General features: G+C 45.3%; 1 protein-coding gene across 2 annotated transcripts in view; it reads left to right on the top strand.

The window, feature by feature from the left end:
• The first annotated feature begins 11709 nt into the window (after positions 1 to 11709).
• LPGAT1 (lysophosphatidylglycerol acyltransferase 1) overlaps positions 11710 to 16501 on the top strand; it is a 136449-nt gene continuing 131657 nt past the window's right edge. Inside the window, exon 1 of one of the 2 annotated variants that reach the window (XM_043484698.1) lies at positions 11710 to 11827. The gene's annotated coding sequence lies outside the window, so the exon portion shown is untranslated. The remainder of the gene's footprint in view (positions 11828 to 16501) is intronic. The other variant, XM_043484699.1, reaches the window with a different exon arrangement.

The following is a 16501-nucleotide window of genomic DNA, read 5'->3' as shown; positions in this document are numbered from 1 at the left end:
CTCTAGGCTGCCTGCCAAGCAGTCTTGTGATTGGACTGGAGAGTAGGAAATCATGTAAAAGTGAAGCAGGCGGAGGCCAGAGGCCAGAGTAGCTTGAGACAGCAAAGAACACAATAGTAAGATGAGCAGGACTAGGATCGGATTTCCCATGAACACATGGAGGTGGGGAAAGATGAGTGACCAGAGGGGAGCAGCACTGTGGAGTTAGAAGGACTGGGTGTGGGTTTGAAACAAAGGAGGCAGGAAACTTCTTAGGGTTCACCTGGTGACATTTGTCTTAGTCAGGGTTAAGTTATGGAAGCAGAACCACGATGAGTATTATGGAATAAGGAATCTAAGTCTGTGAGTTGGCGACAAAGCATCTCAGGGTGTGTGGTGGGGGTCACGGAGGAGTGGGGAAGGGCGGGGACACACTCGAGCCTGGCTGCACCTGTGTGTCCCCCTCACGAGCTGCAGCCACCAGTGGCCGTGGGAGTGCGGTGGCTACTGCTCCACAGCTGCCTCCCGCAGCTCATGCAACCTCACTTTTGGCCAACTCTCTCTAGAATCAAAGAGGCAAGGGGATGCTGGGAAATACAGTCCCCAGTGTAACCAAGGTGACCACTGAAGCTTCCGACTCTGATCTAGGAAAGATAGGAACATACTCAGCTCACAGATACACAGAGCCTCACATTTTTGAAGTTTCCAAAAAGCGTATGTTGGGACTTGCCTGGCCGTCCAGTGGTTAAGACTTTGCCTTCCAATGCAGGGGTTTGGGGGTTCAACCCGTGGTCAGGGAACTAAGATTCCATATGCCTCTCAGCCGAAAAAACAGAACATAAAACAGAGGCAGTATTGTAACAAATTCAAGAAAGACTTTAAAAATGGTCCATATCAAAAAAATCTTTTAAAAAAACAAACAAGGTAATGTAGACAAGGAAGCTGACAGAATACTTCTGTTCATCAAGACTCTGGGTTGCAAGTGACAGAAACTCTGAAACAAGCTATCTCAAGTGAAAAAGACATGTTGAGGCTTTGGAGAGGGGTGGAAAGCTTGGGCTAGCTCAAAGAATCGGAAGGAAAATGGCCAGGACGTTCAGAGGGAACTTGACCGCAGAAAGCACACGGGGCTCTCCTTCCTTGTTTCCGTGTCTGTCTCTCACAGCCTCACCTCTCAGCATGGCCGCCTCACCCTCTCAGCCTCCTCGTGTGGTAGCTAGCTCTGGTGTTGCAGTTATATAGCAACCTGACAGGAGAGGAGAGTTTCCCCACCAGCTTTGTTTGGAAAAATCCCTGATTTTTTTGTTTGTTGGTTGGTTTGTTTTAGATTGGTTATTAAATGAATCTCCACACCAATTGCTGTGGCTAGTAGAGTAGGCTCTTGTTATGGTCACGCTGGGGTCACATGTCCACCCCCGGGGCCCCCGAGGAATGGGCCAGGGCACTCTGACCAGCATATGGAGGGGGACAGAAGCAGTTCCCCCAAGGAAGGTGGCTCTGCCCCCACGAGAGAGGAAGCAGGGGCTGGGCAGACTGGAGTAACCTTGGCGTCTCAGGGACTGAATGAAATGCTCTTCACATTTATGCTTCTCATCCCTACCCATTGTCTTTAATGTGAAGGCCACTGGGGCAAGTTTCTGCTTACTCTCCACTTGTACAAGGAGGGAAATATTAGCTTGTAAAATGTTATGAGCAGAATGATAACAATCAACTCAGAGACCTAGAGACTGAGCAGTTTGCTCAAGGCCACAGAATTACTGAAAAAGGAGAACTAGGACTCTCATCCTCTCCCAAGCAGTACATCAGGGGCCTGGTTTACAGAGCATGCTGTGGAGATTGGGGCTACTGTGAAACCATTTTCCAGACCCTAATCAGATTGTTTTCCTGGACCTGAAAGAACAGACTGCGTCCAAACTGATTACTCAGAGGTCAAAGGATAAAAGACATGACTTAGAATCTGACTTCAGAATGGAGGCTGGTGAAGATGAGTCATGGTGTGTGTGTGTGTGTGTGTGTGTGTGTAGACTGCAAGGTAAGAGGAATGTCACTGAAGTAACAGACATCTTTTCTAGGAGGAAAGGGACCTGAGATTAAGGTTTTGCGTGCCCTGAAAAAGGCAGGCAATTATTTATCAACTCTGTTAGTCACTCAGTCGTATCCGAATCTTTGCAACCCATGGACGATAGCCTGCCAGGCTCCTCTGTCCATCGAATTTTTCAGGCAAGAATACGGGAGTGGGTTGCCATTTCCTCCTCCAGGGAAACTTCCCAATGCAGAAATCAAACCCAAGTCTCTTGCATCTTCTTTACTGGCCAATGGATTCTTTACCGTGGTGACACCTGGGAAGCCCATTCATATCACATTCGCTGTATCTTATCTCCTCCTTACCAGGCATGATTAACAGTTCCCTTTTTTAATGGCTCTACAAAGTCACCTCAAGAATGTTTGTTGTTGTTATTTAATGGCTAAATCATGTCTGATTCTTTGCAACCCCATGGACTGTAGCCCACCAGGCTCCTCTACCCACGGGATTTCCCAGACAAGAATACTGGAGTGGGTTGCCATTCCCTTCTCCAGGGGATCTTCCTGACCCAAAGATCTCAGGTCTCCTGCATTGCTGGCAGATTCTTCACCATCTGAGTCACCAGGGAAGCCTTAATCAACTCTAAACAAAATTTAAAATGTGCAGATAATCTAAGACATCTTATTAGCTAACAGTGTAATTGATTTTTCCCTCTTCTGCTTGTCTTTTATACTTTGTCAGTGGCTTCCCCACTTGACTGTATATCAGAATCACCTGAGCAGCTTTAAAGTTAAAAAGCTTCCCAGACACCAGGTCCCACCCTCATTCGCCCCTGCTCCCTGCCACCCCCCACCTCTTCCCCCTGCAGGCCCCCCAGCTCAATTTTGAGCTCCATGGAAGATTCCAGTGAGCAGGAAAGAGGACAGCTCCTCCTGGGGCAAAGGGCTCCCTGTCCCTTTATCTTGCCAGATGCCCCACCAACTGTGGGAGCAAGGCAAGGTGGGCATCCAAGGATGCGTGCGTGTGTGCTAAGTCGCTTCAGTTGTGTCCGATTCTTTGTGACCCCATGGACTGTCATCCACCAGGCTCCTCTGTCCATGGGATTCTCCAGACAAGAATACTGGAGTGGGTTGCCACTTCACCAGGGGATCTTCCCAACCCAGGGATCAAACCGGCGTCTCCTGTGTCTTCTGCATTGGGAGGTGGGTTCTTTGCCTCAAGCGCCACTTGGGAAGCCGGCAGTCCAGGGATACAGCTGTTAAATGGTGTTTTTAAGGCCAGACAACTTGTTAATTCTGGAACCAGGTGGACTGGGACCTGGATTCTTCTGGTCCTGATCTAGTCAAACAGGGCACGGAGGGCTTGGTCTTGACCCCTAAGGAGGAGTAAAAGAGGCCTAACTAATAAGGATATACCTGCTTCTGTCAGTAATTGAGCAACTGGGTTGGCCAAAAAGCTCATTTGGGTTTTTCCATACTCAAATGAGCTTTTTGGCCAACCCCAATAGTATTCTTAGGTAATATACAGAAATTAGCACCTCTGACAGACAGAGCCCTTCCTAAAATATAATATTCATGGACTCTTTCCTTGCTGAATGAAGGTGCCATTTTTCCTGTTCTGACAGTTACTGCTGTGTGACCTTTGGAAAGCTGCTTGTTTCTTGGTTTCCTCGTTTATACACTGGAAATTTTGGATTTGATTCCTTTCTGCTCTTGTGCTCGATTGTTATATCCGAAGATCCCTTGAGCATGATGTGATTGCAAAGAGCTGAAAAGAGCCCTTTGATTTCTTAAAGTCCATTGGGCAAACTTTTTATGTTGCAATACGATACAAGAAAAAGCATAAAATATGGTGATCCCTGGAAAAGATGCGCTATGACTCAGGTAAACTGTGACTGTGACTCAAGTGAAAAATGAAAATGATAGACAGCGAAGGGAGTGGGAAGTATGCAGAACAGAAGGTGGGAGGCTGGAAACCCATGAAGGGAGTGAGGATGCCGCTGCAGAGTGCCTCAGAGGCTGGAGTTGACAAGACAGGGGTGGCAACAGCAATTGTGTCTGAGTCAATCCACTGTTGCCTGCGGATGAAAATTTGAACTCTAATCCCTTCTGCCTCAGCCCTTCTGGAAAGGCTTAAGTTCATTTCCCCTAGATTTTCCACTGCAAGCCTAGTAAGCGTAAAATAGGCATTAGTGTCCTGAAAGAATGAAACACGTATGTTGGTCCTTGCCCAGCCTGGCTACTAGAGGTGGGAGAATAAACTCAAAATCTAACAAGAGGAATGCAAAGACAGACATAAATTCATGAAAATGATGTCAGAAAACCTAAAGCCCCTACAAAGAAGGGCCCTGCCAACCACAATCAGGGCAATAAAAAGGCCCTCTGGGTCATGTTCAGAGCAGGAAGATGGGCTAGTCCTATAGCCTGGGAAAGAGCACAGTGTTAACAAATGGCAAAAAGACAGAGGAGTCATTCAGCTCCTAAGTGCTTGCTCTCTTTCCATTGCTGGAGACACAGGCAAGTCTCTGAGCTCAGGGCCAGGCATGTCGTAGGAGTACAGTGAAGGTTTGTTCCATGAATGGAGAAGGAATGGGAGGAGGATGATAAGGAGAAGGCTTTTCTTGAGCTTAACAGAGAGCCCAGGATGGTTGAAAAGGTCTTGAGAGTCTGCACTGTCACTTCATTCTGAATCAGGAATGGGAGGTCACTGTGGCAATCAGTCCCTTAGGAAATTGACCGAGATGGAGGTTGTAGCCAGGAAGTTTGCTGAGTGCCCTTGGCATCCACACCTATGGGTGATTGGCTGCTGCTGCTGCTAAGTCGCTTCAGTCGTGTCCGACTCTGTGCGACCCCACAGACGGCAGCCCACCAGGCTCCTCTGTCCCTGGGATTCTCCAGGCAAGAACACTGGCGCGGGTTGCCATTTCCTTCTCCAATGCATGCATGCATGCTAAGTCGCTTCAGTCGTGTCCGACTCTGTGCCACCCCATGGACAGCAGCCCACCAGGCTCTTCTGTCCACTGGATTCTCTAGGCAAGAATCCTGGAGTGGGTTGCCATTTCCTTGTCCCAGTGGGTGACTGGAGGGAGTAGAAATGGCAGAGTGATGAATTGAACTGTGATGCAGATGTAATAAATGTCTCAGGTCAACCCTATGGAATGGTTCTTCAGAACTGGCTCACCTTGAGGATGAGGGGACTGGGTCTTCACACTTCCTCTTCAGCTACTTGCTGGATACAGGCTATGCTTCTGGGGGAGATGTGGTCTTGGGCCACCTGTGAACTGTCAGTCGGCCCAACGGTTGAGGGAACAAGTGACTTCGTCTTGAAGAAGGATGTGTGGGCATACTACAGCATCCACTATGAAACTTAATCCAACATCCTCATTTTAGAAGTGAAAACTGTCCAGAGAGAAAAATCATGTATCTGGTAAGAACAGAGTCAGGACACCTCTCGAAGGACAGCTAGAAAATTCCCATAGGCTTAGTACATGAAATATGGTGTGGGATTTGACAGAGCTATTGATACAGATGAGGAGAAATGGAGATTAAATCAGTGCTTCCTATACCTAGCTGTCATCAGAATTAGGACAGGGCTATTAGAATGCAGATTCCTGGGCCACATCTGCAGAGATTCAGTTACTGGAGTGGCTGGGGCAAAGCCTAAGAATCTGTATTTTAACAAGTGCCTACCCAATTTCTATGTTGTCTATCTCCCAACTTGTGCTTGAGGACCAGTGGCTAAGATAACAGAACCCTGGGTAGATTCCACATTGTTGAATAAACTGTACTTAAAGATTATTGCCACCCTTATGGCAGAGAGTGAAGAGGAACTAAAAAGCCTCTTGATGAAAGTGAAAGAGGAGAGTGAAAAAGTTGGCTTAAAGCTCAACATTCAGAAAACTAAGATCATGGCATCTGGTCCCATCACCTCATGGGAAATAGATGGAGAGACAGTGGAAACAGTGTCAGTCTTTATTTTTTTGGGCTCCAAAATCACTGCGGATGGTGACTGCAGCCATGAAATTAAAAGACGCTTACTCCTTGGAAGGAAAGTTATGACCAACCTAGAGAGCATATTAAAAAGCAGAGACATTACTTTGCCAACAAACGTCCGTCTGGTCAAGGCTATGGTTTTTTCAGTGGTCATGTATGGATGTGAGAGTTGGACTGTGAAGAAAGCTGAGCGCCAAAAAATTGATGCTTTTGAACTGTGGTGTTGGAGAAGACTCTTGAGAGTCCCTTGGACTGCAAGGAGATCCAACCAGTCCATCCTAAAGGAGATCAGTCCTGGGTGTTCATTGGAAGGACTGATGCTGAAGCTGAAACTCCAGTACTTTGGCCACCTCATGTGAAGAGTTGACTCATTGGAAAAGACCCTGATGCTGGGAGGGATTGGGGGCAGGAGGAGAAGGTGTCAACGGAGGACGAGATGGCTGGATGGCATCACCGACTCGATGGGCATGAATTTGAGTAAACTCCGGGAGTTTGTGATGGACAGGGAGGCCTGGTGTGCTGCGATTCATGGGGTCACAAGGAGTTGGACATGACTGAGCGACTGAACTGAACTGAACTGAAAGATTATTGCTCAGTGATGTCCCTCTGGATGAAGCTCTCAGGTGGGTTCAAGGGGACTCCTAAACTCTGTTCTATTCAACACATTTTATCAACAACTTGACAACTTTAATAGGATATATACCTGATGAAGAGAATTTCAAAACTAGGAGAGATTGCTAATACTTTGGATAATCGACTCAAGATTTCAACATGTGACCATTTATGTATGACTTTGTAGATTGATATTTATTGACACTGAAAATTGTTCATGTAGGTTAAATGAGAGAAGCAGCAGAGAGGCAGTGGGATATGGTGGTTTAGAGCCTGATGGCCTCTGTGTATTCAAATCCCAGCACCATCAATTACTTAGTGTGTAGCTCTGAGCAACTGTCTTATTTCCCTGTGTCTCAGTTTCCTCATCCATAAAACAGGGACAATAATATATAATCATAGTATTTACTTCATAGGATTATTTATTGCAAGGATCCGTGAATTAATATGTATAAAGAATTTATGACTGTCCCCAGTACATAGGAAACACTGTATTACCATTTGGTGTCATTATGTGTAATTGTTTCAGCTATCTATTGCTGTTGTAACAAACTACCCCCAAACTTAATGATTTAAAATGACAATTTATTACTTTTTTTATGATCGTGTGGATTATTTTCTATCCCTTGGTACTAACTGGGACTCTGGGATAACTGGAAGGACCAAAATGACCTCATTCTCAATAGTTGATCATTGACACCAGCTGGTGTAATAGAATCTTTGAAAATGGGGCCCAGGGATCTCCATTCTAATAGCCCTCCATGTGATTCTGATTGACAGCTAGGATTGAAAACCAACCATGTGTTCTCAGACACCAGTTCTAGTTCCCCAGGGGGGTGTTATGCTTCATGGCATGATGGTTGGCCCCTAAGAAGAGTCTTCCAAGAGATAAAGGCAGAAACTGAGATTGCTTTAGGCCCAGCCTTGGAAATTACCTTGTGTTTCTTCCCTATATTCTATCCTTTAGAACCAGCTGCAGGCCCAGCCCAGAAGCAAGGGAGAGGAAATAGACCCCAGCTTTCAGTGAGAAGAATAGCCAAGACTTAGCAACCATCTTAAATTTATCAGACACTCAATCCCACTTTTGTAAAATTAAGTGTGTGTATTTGTGTGTGAGTTTACGCATAGAAAGTGATGTCTAGAAGAATATATCCCCAAATGTAAACAATAGTTATCTTTAAGAGGGAAGGGTTACAATATTGTTGTTATTCCCTTCCTGTTTTGCTTGTTTGTTTCCCTGAATTTTCCATGATGAGTGTATATTATTTTTTAAAAAGTAATTTCCATTTTTTAAAATAATATGACAATTTCAATATTAATATGAGCCAACATTGTGATGATTCTCCCCCTCAGAAGAAAACCTAACTCAGATTTCACAGCCTTAAAAAAAATCAGAATAGCTAAATCCGGAGCAAGGTTCCAATCCCAATCCCCCAGCCATCAGACCACACTGAGGATTATGCACTAGGTTTTGAACTCCCAGAAAGGGAAGCAAAGAGAAACACAATGTATCAACGTGCCAAAGGGCCGACAAAATGTCTGTAAACCTTCTCTAGCGGAGAAGGATGTAAGGACACTGGGTGGAAGGGAAGAAGAGGGGACACGAGAGAGTGAACTAGACCGATACTCTGTGTGCGAGGAAGGCTGCCATGGGGAAGGGGTGTTATTGACCAGGGTTCTTGATCTCCTTAATCAACAGAAATTGATCAGAGGCTGAACGAGAAATTCGGGAAAGGCTTTATCGGGATCCCTGCTGCAGCAGAGGGATCAAGAACAAATAATACGTTCCCTTGCTTGCTTGCTCCCCAAGGCTGGTTGAGCTGGTTCCTCATATGGGGTGAAGGTAAGGATGTGTTCAGGGGTCAGACTGGAGGGGTGGCTTAGGAGGTGGTGTGTGCAGGGGCAGTACCCTGCTTTTGCTGCCAACCCCCTGTTTTTGGTCCTGGCTCTTCAGAAGTGGCCGTGAGGCTTTTTAGTCTTCTCTCTCTTTGGTCCAGAATTTGCCCCAACTGCCTACATGCACAGCAGTTATTTCTAGTCCCTTATTGTTTCTTTTTATTTTCTTGCTCGAGGAGACATTTGTCCAGGTATGAGCATTGCCGCAGAGCAGTAAAGGGTGCCAGGTCCCAGGCCCATCACAAACCATCAGTTCTGTTCTTGTTTGTTGTTGTCTAGTCGCTAAGTTGTGTCTGACTCTTTGGGGACCCATAAACAGAGTTAGGAACATTTAGTGGAATTGACACAGAGGTAGATTTGAGATTTTTCATATGAATAACTCCCTAGACTATAAAAACTAGAGCTGGAGTGAGTCTCTAGGATGGCTAAGGTAAGCTCTCCACGTGGAGGCCAGAGGCCCACATCCTGCTTTGCGAAGGTGCCTGAACTAGACCCAGCAGGTCCTTTCCAAACCCCAGGTTGTGTGGTTATAGGCCTACAGGAGAGTGGGAATAAAACACACAGACGTTTAAACCTTACCCTACCTGAAGGCAGTGGCCTGAAATAAATGAGCTCTTGAGATTCCTTTTATGGGTCCATAAATGGATATTGCCTTTGATGTGAACACATCATGAATCAACAAATATTATCAAGTGAACGCTAGATGCATGGCAATGTCCTCAGTATTCAGGACATTGGTCTCTCAAGCCAAGGCTTTAAAGTTTAATAAAGAAGAAAGATACATAATCACCGTATAAACTTAACACTCCTAAACACTGCCATTACCAGTGGGAGTGGCAAGGGCCCAAAGAGTAAATGATTGATTTGTAATAGCAGAGAAACTTGCGGGGGAAGTGGGGATGGGAGCTTTAGGCTGTGACAATGATATGAGAAATGAGAGGGATGGGGGTTGAGGCCAAGGAAGAGGGGCCTTGCCCCCCATCTTTGTGTTAATGTGAACGTCTTTGGTGGAGGAAAGAAGTTGCATGCCGGCCTCCTGGATTGGGTTTTCCTAAAAATAGATCACGGGCTATCTTCATTGACAATTATGATAATTACAATCACCTCCATTTACTACGGACATACTGTATGGCCGTTTCTTTACACGTATTAACTCATCACATGTGTTTGATGACCAGGTGAGGCCATGACTATTATCTTCAGGGTTCAGGGGCCCTGAAGAACTAGGGCTGACCTCCTCTGGGGAGCCTGCCCAGCTCCCAGGAACCCTTGCCCCTTGCCCCAGCGCTGGCTCCTAGCAGCCATCTGCACAGCTTGACTGTACTCCTAGACTCGGCTGAGTCAGAACCCTCCCCCAGACATCTGGAACTGTGTCCAGTGAGTCCAGGCTTTCCATGAAGTAGGAGCTGTGAGCTGGAAGGGAGACCACTGTGGACAACCATGTTCTGCTGTGTTAAGGGAGCGGGAGAGATGGACAGGCAGACAGACAGAGGACGCAGTTGCCCAGGGAGCAGCAGAGATGGGGAGCCTGGTCCCTGGTGGGCAGCCATCCACCAGGTCGGGTCTTCCTGGGACCTGTATGCCTTGCCGCCCTCTGGTGTTAACAGACAGCCCTATATCTTTATGGTACCTTGATCTTTTTCACTTATCCTAGCTTGAGTGTCTACTACTGACAACTAATAAGTTCTTACTAATACAAGTGTTTTGTCCATCTGTTAAATAGGGAGCCAGGCTTCTGGGAATTACTCCGCAGACCAGTGATTAGGACTCTGCGTTTCCACTGCAAGCGGCAAGGGTTCAATCCCTGGTCAGGGACTGGTCATAAGGTCAGGAACTAAGATCCTGAAAGTGGCATTAAAAAAAAAAAAAAAGAGCCAGGCTTTTAACTTTGTGCTTGCTTGTTTGTTTACTGGTTTACTTGACCGTACCGGGTCTCAGTTATGGCACGCGGGGTCTGGGTTGCAGCATGAGAACTCCTGGTTGGGGCATATGAGATCTAGTTCCCTGACCAGGAATCAAATCCCGGCCCCCGGCATTGGGAGCACAGTCTTAGCCACTGGATCACCACGGAGGCCCTTCAACTTAGCTTTGTATACCTTCAGAGTGCATCTCTTGGGTCCTCCATCTGCTTTCTGTTTGCTCCAGAGTGGCAGTTTTAGGGTAACATTTCCTCAAAGGAGGTTTCGTCAAGGTGGCTCTGGTTCCACTTAGGTGTCAGCAGCCTGAAAATCAGCTGCCTGATGAGGGCAGGGGTCTCCCAGCAGTGGTCCAACTCGCTCATAAGGTTCAGTAGCTGCCATCATCACATTCTCCCTAGAATGTGCGCCTTTCCCGTGACGTTGTTGCTTCCCAGGTGTCAATGGACACAGACACAGCTGCCCTGCCAGCCCGGCCCCTGAGCCTGCCCTTCACATGCTGCTGCCCCCTCACGCATCACAGCTTTTGCCCCAGACACTCCTTCTCAAAAGCCTCCTCTTGACCTCTGCCCACAGACTCCCCACCTGATTAGAATCACCCTGACCCTTGCACCCGTGTTATGAAAGCGCTGATGACATACCTGGGCTTTTATTTACTTAGCAACTTGGCTCCCACTTCTACCTGTGTGGGCAGGATCTGTGTCCGACCTGATTTTTGTGTCTCTAGTTCCATCACAATGGATGGCACGGAGATGGTATTTCCTAAATGTTCGTGGAGTGAATGACTGAATAAGTGAATCATCAAATCATCGGCATTTCTTTCATTCTCTCTCCATTGTGACATACCAACTATGCTATGTTTTACTTCGCAAATGGTGTTTCTTTTAGGACCATTTTTGGCCTCCCTGGTTTTATTTTTTGTCCACCTGAAGGACTGTAAAGCAAAGGACTTTTTCCCACTTTCCTTCTCATAACTAGCACAAGGGTTTGCAAATAGTTGATGTGTTGATTCATGGTGTGTGTGTGTGTTGCACCTATTTCACAGAGGACAAAACAATAATCGTCGTGCTTATTCTCTCATGGGAATTTCTCAGATGGTGATGCCTTTTCTGTCTTGTTCTGTTCCCTCCTTTCCGTGTGGCTAGCCACCTCCTCACTGTGGACATAGTCCAGCAAAAGGATTTAGAGTCAACATGAGTGAACTTTGGCTTAAGCAACCCAAACAGGACTTTATTCAGATATTTAGAAATAGAGGCCTCTGTTTAATAATCCTACTGAAACTTGGGGCAAATCTATCACGTCACTTTCTTGCACTTTCAAGCTCACCTAAACGGAGCAAACAGGAACCCAAGTGGCCGCTAGGAGATCAGACTGTCCTCGCCAGTACGGCCGCGGGTGCACAGACAGAGGTGGGTGAGCTCCCCCGGGCCATGCACACCCTGCCTTTGCCCCCCGCTGCTGGAAGCCTTGCAGGCTCTATGGTGGGCTGTATTTCCTTTCCACTGTAAAGCAGAGAGAGTGGCTTAACAAGATGGAATTGGAGCAGGCAGTCAATGAGGCTAGAGAGGAGAGGGGTGAGGAGGGGCTTGACAGCCAGGGGAGGTCTTGGTGAGGGGCCCTTCACGTTTTCTCTTGGCCGCCACGGCCTCATGGTCTTGATCTCTGAGCTCTAGGGTCTCTGGGCTGCATCAGCTCCCTCCACTATCCTGGATCACATCATCTTTTTCTAAAGTGAGCCAGGATATCCCCACGAGACTAATAAATACTCTGTAAAGAAACTCACAAGGGACAAGAGCTGAGATTTAAGTGCTTACTTTATGGCAAGTATGTTGCTGGGTTTGTCTCTTTTTTTCCTGAGATGGAATTCACATTCGTTTTTTTTTTTTAATTTTCAAATTTTTAGGTCCTCGTTAGTTATGTTTTATACATAGTAGTCAATCCAAACCTCCCAATTCATCCTACACCCCGCCATCCTTCATATTCATACGTTTGTTCTCTATGTCTGTCTCTGTTTCTGCTTTGCAAATACGTTCATCTGTATCATTTTTCTAGATTCCACATATAAGCAATTATATGATATGTGTTTTTCTCTTTCTGACTTACTCTGTATGAGTCTCTAGGTCCATCCACATCTCTGCAAATGGCACAGTTTTGTTCCTTTTATGGCTGAGTAATATTTCATTGTATATATGTATCACATCTTCTTTATTCATTCCTCTGAGTTTGTCTTTCTTTCTTCCTTCTTCCTTCCTTCCTTTTTCTTTCTCTTCTTCATCATCATCTTTATGTTCTTTTTTTACTGAAGAACTTATCTATGTGGTAACAATAACCCTATATGCAAGACAGAAAAAGAGACACAGATGTATAGAAAAGACTTTTGGACTCTATGGGAGAAGGTGAGGGTGGGATGATCTGAGAGAACAGCATCGAAACATGTATATTATCAAGTGTGAAACAGATCGCCAGTCCAGGTTGGATGCATGAGACAAGTGCTCGGGGCTGGTGCACTGGGATGACCCAGAGGGATGGGGTGGGGAGGGAGGTGGGAGGGGGGTTCAGGATGGGAAACACATGTAAATCCATGGCTGATTCATGTCAATGTATGGCAAAAACCACTACAATATTGTAAAGTAATTAGCCTCCAACTAATAAAAATAAATGAAAAAAAAATTAAAAAAAATAAAAGACACTTACTCTTTGGAAGAAAAAAAAAAGAACTTATCTATGAAATTTTATAGATGTGAAACTAGTAATAATGCTGCTAAGTCACTTCAGTCGTATCCGACTCTGTGACCCCATAGACGGCAGCCCATCGGGCTCCCCCATCCCTGGGATTCTCCAGGCAAGAACACTGGAGTGGGTTGAGACCTGCACAATTAATTTCTTTTTACTTTATCTGGCCTGCTAAAAATTGTTTAAGATTTCAATGCCCCACTGCGTTAGCCAGAGGCTTCTGAAATTACATGCCTTTTTCATAGGTATTAAACATGAAAGGAGGACTTCTTCTGGCATTTTTGGTCTTCTATGAAGCTCTGATTTTGTGGCTGATAGTGTGAGTCTCAAACTATTTGCAGAGCTGCAAACTAAGTTGAAGGCTTGAGACTGAAAATTTGAGGGTACAATAACCTTAATGGTCCACCCAGATCTGTTCTTCCCTTTATCCTTGCCACATCTCTCAGCCTTCCTCGGAGTTAGATACGGCCAACCGTTAAATGTCTTCCAAAGGAATGTGAGCAGAATGTGAGCTGTGTGCCTTGCCAGGCCTACACCTTAAGACCTGGGTCTGTCTCCTCCTCCCCAGTCTCTTCCCCCTTCTCACCCACCAAGACCCTGACAAGGCAATGACTCAGCCTTGATTATGCAGATCATATCAAGGCTCAGGGGATGGAGGAGCAATCCCTGAGTGATCACGTGAGGCAGAACCAGCCTGGACTGTTAACTGAAAAAGAACTAAGCTTCTGTCGTCTTGAACATGTGGGATTATTGAGGGGTCTTTTTGTTACTCATCTATAGCCTTACTCTAAGTAATACAGAAACTGATTCCAAAAGCATGGTATTGTCATTACAAAAACTCAAAATATATGTCATTGTCTCAGTGGTTAAGAAATTTAAAAAAAAATTGACATTCTTTACTGGAAAGCCAGTGTCCTTGTATGCCGAAGCAAAAACATTTGACAAGATTGTCATCTGCGATACTTTGAAGGACAGACCACTCACCGACTAAGCCCCTAATTCCAGAGGAAGTAGCTGTGTAACACTCCATTTTCAACATGTACTGGTTGCTTTTTCCTGTAAGATATTACAAGTGCAGACAAGAAGTGGCCAGGTTACCGAGTAAGACCAGAATCATGGATTTTTACAGAGTTAGAAAAGCCAGATGCTTCTTTACTCAAAACAAGAAGAGAAAATTATAGTTGTCCAAAGCATCTTTCAAAGGCTCATTAAAACTTCTCAGCTAAACCAAGCACCAGGCCTGTGCCAAAGATGAGACTAAGGGTTTAAGGGTTTGTAATGCAGCCTGTTGTTTCAGATGGACTCAAGGTGCCTGTGTGTATGCTCAGTCATGTCCAACTCTGCAACTTCATGGGCTGTAGCCCAACAGGCTCCTCTGTCCATGGGATTTTCCAGGCAAGTGGGTTACTGTTTCCTCCTCCAGGGCATCTTCCCAATCCAAGGATTGAACTTGAGTCTCCTGTGTCTCCTGCATTGGCAGGCGGATTCTTTTTCACCAAGCCACCTGGGAAGCCCTGGACTTGAGGAAGCCATCATTAAAATGAGAGAAAATCACTGGTTGACCAAGGAAGCAAAGAAATAAAGCAGCTTGAAGAACTATGCTCAGAGAAGAACTTGGGAATGGTGACTGGCTCATGGAACTGACTGAAACCTTCTCAGTTTTACAAGCATTGCCAAAAAAAATAAAGAAGCCTCCCAGTGTCAAGTGTTGAAAACATAAAGCCAAACTTGGACCCCAATGTCTGCACCAGCAGGAAGCCAGCCGACTATGAAATCTGCTTAGCTCCAAAGAGGGCTTAACCCAAAACTTAATCCAAAGTTCAGGTGTTCTGAGAGAGGAAAATAGATAAAGAAGAACCTCCCAGAAGACAAGCCATCAGCCTTGAAGAAAAATGGCCTCATCTCTTCCATACTCTTACCACTTCCTGCCAGCTTGGCTATTGCTCATTCATTTTCATTGCACAGTAGTGTTTTGTTGTAAGAGCATGCCATAATTTATTCATCCATTCTATCATTCACAGCTATTTAGATTGTCTCTGGTTTTTGCTATTATGTTCGGAGCATTCTTTTACATGTTTCTTGGTGCACACGTGGACAGATTTCTCTGGGGTACATTCTTAGGAGTGCAATTGATGAGTCATAACCAAACTCTCTCAAAGCAGTTGTAGCAATTATACTCCCTCCCGAACTGTATTTGTGTTCACTTTGTTTCATACACTTGTCTATATTTGTTATTTTAAGATATTTTAAAATTTTACATATTTATTTATTTGGCTGTGTTGGGTCTTAGTTGCAGCAAGCAGAATCTTCCTTGCGTCATGCGGGAACTTTCCTTGCGGCACTTGGACTCTCTAGGTGTGGCATGAGGTTTCAGTAGTTGTGGCACATGGACTTAGTTGTTCCAAGACATGTGGGATCTTAGTTCCCCACCAGGGATCGAACCCATGTCCCCTGCATTGCAAAGCAGATTCTTAATCCCTGGACTACCAGGGAAGTCTCAATTACTTTCAGATATTTTAATTTTGCTAATCTGGTGGATGTACAATGGTGTCTTATTGGGGCTTCAGTCACACTTGGGGCTTCAGCCTCATTCACATGAGGTTGAATATTTTGTCATATTGTTTATTGGCCATTTGGATTTTCCCTTTGGTGTCCATTAAAGGGGCACCAGAACTTTTCCACAGAGCTGGTGGGTTTGTCTATCTCTTTCACGTTAATTTTTAGGAATTCTTCTTTGTAACAATCACTTGCATAATGTTGCAAACATTTTCTCTCATTTTATGGCTTATCGTTTCACTGTTTGTCTGGTCTTTTGGTGAACAGAGGTGCTTAATTTTAATGTGGTTGAGCTGAAGTGTTTTCATTCCTCATTATGTGTCCCTCTCTATCTATGGTTCACATTCAGAATCTCTGAGAGATGATTTACCTAGTTGGCCAAGCACAGTACAAAGCAGTGCAGTTGGCTGATATGCTCATGTAAGGCCATCTCCTAGGTCCTGGGAATCCATGGATGTCTGCTTTAGGATCAGTGCCGATCTCTGACCCATTTGCAGTCCCTAAGATAGGGAGTACCATTTAAAACAGTAAGTGATGGGGACAGGAGGAAATTAGACCCAGGATAAATATTCAAATCAAGAAATACTACTCATTGACGATAAAACTCTTAATAATCTACATCTAGAAATGAGAAGATAACAGAAAACAGAAATTTTACCTTTCTATGGGAACTTGCACCTCAATTATTTGGTGATTGAATGCATAATAACAATGCTATGCTATGCTAAGTCACTTCAGTCATGCCCGACTCTGTGTGACCCCATCCCTGGGATTCTCCAGGCAAGAACACTGGA

This window comes from Cervus canadensis, chromosome 13 (assembly GCF_019320065.1).
Source record: "Cervus canadensis isolate Bull #8, Minnesota chromosome 13, ASM1932006v1, whole genome shotgun sequence".
Classification (NCBI taxonomy): Eukaryota; Metazoa; Chordata; class Mammalia; order Artiodactyla; family Cervidae; genus Cervus; species Cervus canadensis.
This window is presented reverse-complemented; position numbering and strand designations above follow the sequence as displayed.